Genomic DNA, 6,148 nt, shown 5'->3' on the forward strand with positions numbered 1-6,148 from the left:
AAGAAAGAAGAGATGTGTAAGAAAGCTGCAGCCAAGCTGGCTTGCGGAAGGTCGGAGGTTTTACCCAGGTGACCGCCCGTGATGAAATAATGCACGGAGGGGTGGCTAGGTCTTCCTCCTCAATCAAAGCTGGAAAGTCGCCATTTGACCTATAATTGTGTAGGTGCGACGTTAAACCCAACATATTTTAAAAGGAATAGCGCTAGATGCAAAACATAGGTGGGGAATACCACTAGGGTCACCACTTCGTACCATAATTGTTTTTTCGCAAAGGAAACGTACTAGAGAATTATTCAAATAAACTTTAGACTTTCCTCATCATCCTAAGACAAGAACTAATAAAATAAATCACAGAGGAATGTAAACGGAGGACGACCGACATAAGTGCAAGGTGTGGAATGCTTCTCCGGTGCTTTTCCAGTGGTTGTTTGATTTTTGAGTGTTATAAGCCTTAAAAGGTCGTGCAAATCACGTTTTAATTTTTTTTGCATAACCGCATGGCAATAAAGATTGCATTGCGGTGATAAAATTTTGAGGAAAAAAAATGAATGAGCGTGTGCATCGCATGACGTCACACGTACTTAACCTACCGGTGTGTTTAGGGTATTGTCTTTTATGTCCATCAATTATTGTCATGACATTTCAAAGTGTTCATGCACTAATGTTTCATGCGGCGATGAAAACCATAATCATGCTTATGCTAATTATGTTTGTTCATGATACGTATAGTTTTCATGTTATTGTCCTATTGACAAATACCATTTGCCTGCATACATGTGCATACTCCTTACAGTACACGTTTTGTGTGTTTCTAAATTCCACCCCTCTTTGTCTGTTTTCTAGACATGATTTTTTCTGTTATCTTACCGAGATGTCGAATTCCTCACTTATATCATTATTTGTATTATTATATTTTTGTTATGTATTCTGCGCTTACATTGAATAGAAACTGTCCTAACTTGACCTTTCCTATGGCGATCATTTATGACAAGTTATTCCAACGTATAAAGATATTCTCCAACTATCATTTTGCAATTTAAACTCGCACCAGTTTTACACACATTGGAATACAGAGTATCTTTTCACAACAAAAACCCGTGGATAACACCTAACAGAGTTGCACAGGAAGAAAAAGAAATCATCTAAGAAAAGGTTTGTCAAATCAAAACGTCTTCAATATCTCATGTTATACTGGATAACAGACATGTAACTTGTGCGCAGATGGCCATGAAATACGATTTGTTTAAACTTTTACCGTAAGAGATTTGGACTGGAAAAAAAGACTTCATCATTTTATACAGCATTGACAAAGAAGACGCGGTTACTTCAGTTACATGTATTTTCTAATTAGCATGCTCCTAAATGACAAGTACAAAAGAATTAACTCTAATTGTGATTCCTTAATAACGTGTATGCATCGATTAACGGTCATTTTCCACTCTGTAGGGACAATAGTATTGCCTGTGTCATTTAATTATTCCATTATAGAATGTTGTCACTACGTAAAATATATCCCTTTTATCGACCTTTAATGTTTATTGGCGATATTCTTTTAGTTTTTTATTATAGGATTCTCCGATCGATCTGCCAAATATTTGCTTTAGAAGGTTAAGGAAAGGGCAAGGGTGACTGGAGTTTACTGTATTTCTGTTCAGTTAGACAAAAATATATCCCAAACGAACATTAGTTTTGCACTGAGAAATGTGTGTATAAAAGTCGCACGTGTACTTTCTCCCGTGCATATCTTGCGCGTACTTCTTGATACAAAACCGATATCAACTAATGTACGCTCCCGTGCCCGAATAAGAATGTCTTCTAGCTGTTGACAAGTGTAAGGCTTGTTTTATTTATCAACCTTTAAAACATTTTGTAAGACGTACAATCTTTTAAGATTATCAATTCTTTGCAAACAGGTCGCATGTCAATGCCTCTTAAAACGATAAAAGCATGAGCATGTTCCCCAAGTTATCTTTGCAGTCCCAAAGGCGACTTTCAAGGGCAAAGACACATTTACTTATTAACTATGGTAGTCTTCGTAATGTTTAATTTTATTACTCGGACATTATTACATATACACCAGACTCTTCGTTGAACATATATGGAGGTATTTATGGCTTTAGACTCCCCGGCAACGAAGATTTTTTATTCATTCTATACATGCTGTTTCATTTCTTATAGTAAAAACATGTTGTCCTTTGATGATTGTTCATTTTCATGCAAAAACCTCCCTCCAATCCAAATAAGGAGGCGGCGAATTTGCTTAAGAGCATATCCATGTTTGTCGATTTCCATCTACGTGTGAAGCATATGAAGAAATTATTATGAGCAATATGTACTATTATCTCCGCAGCGTTATCATTGAAACGTAGGTGTTATACATTCTTGTCAACAGGATGTTTTTCTCGAGGAAAATATTCCAGCTATACTACCCACCGCTCCAACATTGGCTATACTACCCACCGCTCCGATTGTGACTCATATTCACTGCGATTGTGATTCATATTCATCGACATTAACGATCTCAAAGACAATTTGACTTTGATCTGCTATCAAAGAATGTTAGTTTTAACTCACACTCAAGCGGCTGTGCCTTTTCAGACAATATTTCAGTTTCAGACCGGCACCTGTGTAGGAGCTACGACCTGGATGGCTGTCTGATATAAACTAATTCCATCGAGAATAGCTCGGACTCAAAGCGGTGAAGAAGTAATTTAACATCAGTGACCTCGACCTTTTGGCATTGGAATTCGTTTCAAACCACTAACACGCTACCAAATGCTAGAGCTGTATAACCAGTCCATGATATTTCGATGAAAGGGAATATTCAAATTTGTAAGAGAACGTTGCAGTTTTGGTCAGTGTAATGTACCAAACAATAACATTTCTCACTTTATCAGTTATCATTATAATAAAATTAATGACACAGAAATAACTGATGAGAACATCATAACCTGGTCTTGCTGACCTACGTCCAGTCGTGCTTCAGACAGGTGGGTTACAACTGGACATTAGTGCACGCTCGTAAAAAGCGGTGACATCTTGTTTATGCATCCCATAAATTGTATTACTATTAAAACCAGCAAAGCATGATAAAGAATTTTCCTACTTTAATTTCTCATTTGAGCGAAGGATCTATTTTGATAAAAGAAAATATATTGTGGAAAGTAGATTTTTTAAAAAAAGTTCTGAAATATTTAAATACATTTCGTTTGAGTTAGGTATCTCCAATACCAAACCGTCAGTAATGAAATTATATTTCTTACTGTCTGTCGATGTATCGTTAACAATTATGTATTGTAATTTGATTATTTATCACATCATGTATTCAAACGCGGGAGAAATGTGCTTTATTGTTTCATATATATCTCTGTGCAGGTAATTAACACGGCTCGTGGTCTACCTTACTCTTTTATTTCTAAATATTCCGCGATCAACAAAGTTTCAGGGGCACCAAACTTAGGCAACAAGACAACAGTCTCATTTTTTCACTTTTTAATTGTGATTTTACGATGCAGCACTTAAATTAATACGGAACCAAGACGTTTTAATGACGCTGATGAAGTAGAATATAATAAATGAAGTTAGTTCATGCACTGCATTTGATTTATTATGTTTGGCGGGCGCAACGTTCGTTTTGGGATTTCTGGTGTTCTATTTTAAAATGCATCGAAGTATGACAACAAACTTTTGATAATTACCGTGATGGATCTACGCATTAAAATATGATTTCTTCCAGAGCATTGACACTGATGTTTTGAAAACAAAAGATAATAAAAGATACCTTCTCATTCACACAAACAATAAAATTGAATGTTTTTGGAAATTAAATTTGCTGTAGGTTTTGATATAGTAATTGCTGCTGATACTGTAACTGATATTAAGCGTACGTTTTTGATATTTCGAGTGATTATTGTCATAAGTTTTGATATTCTTTGTGATAATTGTAGTATGATTTGTTACGTTTATTGATATTTGTCGCAGGATTTTTTTATAGTACGTGATGTTTTGCGTAGGTTTTGATATTGAAGGTGAAATTCCGTGTAGATTAAATATGTAGTTGTAAGTGATATGTTTTGTCACTGTAAATGCGATTTCTGGTAGGTATTATTATTGAAAGTGACATTTCTCGTAGGTTTGGGTATTGTTAGTGATATCTTTATTGTAAGTAATTATTTTTGTAGGGTTTGTATATGTGCAAGCCTACTTTGCTAGGTATGGCTCTATGGCTGTGTTTGGGGAGCTCTGTTATTCCAGGATATCTACCCTTACCTTTTAATTTTTTAGATATTGTGAGTGATATATGTCGTAGGTTTTGATACTGTGAGTGATAATTCATATAGGTTTTTTATTGTTACATATATTTGCCGTATGTTTTGTTATTGAAAGCGATATTTTTCGTGTGTTTTAATGCTGTTTATAAAATAAGAGCAACGCTCGACTGTTCAATAGCCTTAAAGAACGTTAACTGGATGAGCACTAAAGTGGAAGAAGGGACATTATTTTATAAAGATGCAAAACAGAGTTATGGAACCTGAGCTGTGTGTGTCTGATCACCATAGTGAACAAGTGTGTGAAGTTTCAGTCCATTCCCCCTAGTGAGCACTGAAATACCAGTATACATACAGAAACGCAGACGAATGATCGAGTGTAATAGCTCTACCAATTCTTCGAATAGTTGAGCTAAACACCCTTGAACTCAGTTTATAAGTGCATGGGCTGTCAATGGATACAGTTGGAAGTTAGACAACACACATTGAGACAACTATATTGTAATCATATTTAGGATTTTTTAAATATCAAACATCAGCAGGATACTCTCTCGTAATCAGATTGATAAGATTTAAATAATACATTAATTGCACGTAACTGTTTTGATAAATGACATGTCTAAATTTGGATTTGTCACGTATCCCTTAAATGTATTACATGTATTACATGTTGTAACTGACAAATATCTCATGCTTTGAAAACGTGCAATACACCACAGTTCAAATGTCAAAAGATCTATGCCGGTATAACCGAGTTTTAGTCTTTAAGATATACAGGTCATCGTTGGTGTTATAGTGTACTAGAACAAGAAGACCGTTAGCAATCTAGTACTTTGATGGTATCCTAGATATCCGTTGAGAATGATTCAGAGGACATGTGTTAAGCTGTTAGAATTTCAAAAAGTGAGCCCAATACGTTTTAGATATAGAGATAATAATACAGTTGTAAGCTTGCTAAAAATAAAAATCCAATTAGAAACAGCCACGTTCAAAGACCTCTCCTATAATAATTATCTGTGTGTACCTCCCCTCTCGCAACCCTGCAAACTGTCTCTGCCAATATCTTTTAGCCTTTTTAAAATTACCTCAGCACAGGTCCCGATAATGAAACATGTTTTGTTACAATTTGAACATGTTTTAAAAATCAGTGCAATAAAAAGTACTTTTATTGAAATGCAAGTTGTAGGGGAGAGGGTGGAAGGGGATAAACCCCCACATGTCTTTGGCAATTGCATCGAACATTACGAGGACGACATAGATCTAGACGTACGTAACTTCCAAGTAAGCGCACTTCCAAGTATGCTTGCTTCGTAGGTATTGGATACATTAGAAATGACACACTTCTAAGTAATCTTTCTTCGTAAGTATTGGATACATTAGAAATGACACACTTCACAGTAATCTTTCTTCGTAAGTATTGGATACATTCGAAATGACACACTTCAAAGTAATCTTTCTTCGCAAGTATTGGATACATTCGAAATGTCACAGTAATCTTTCTTCGTAACTATTGGATACATTGGAAATGACACACTTCCAAGTAAGCGTTCTTCGTAAGTATTGGATACATTGGAAATGACACACTTCACAGTAAGCTTTCTTCGTAGGTATTGGATACATTGGAAATGACACACTTCCAAGTAATCTTTCTTCGTAAGTATTGGATATATTGGATATGACACACTTCACAGTAAGCTTTCTTCGTAGGTATTGGCTACATTGGAAATGACACACTTCACAGTAAGCTTTCTTCGTAGGTATTGGATACATTGAAAATGACACACTTCCAAGTAAGCTTTCTTCGTAAGTATTGGATACATTGGAAATGACACACTTCACAGTAAGCTTTCTTCGTAAGTATTGGATATATTCGAAATGTC

Source organism: Mercenaria mercenaria, chromosome 1 (assembly GCF_021730395.1).
Source record: "Mercenaria mercenaria strain notata chromosome 1, MADL_Memer_1, whole genome shotgun sequence".
Classification (NCBI taxonomy): Eukaryota; Metazoa; Mollusca; class Bivalvia; order Venerida; family Veneridae; genus Mercenaria; species Mercenaria mercenaria.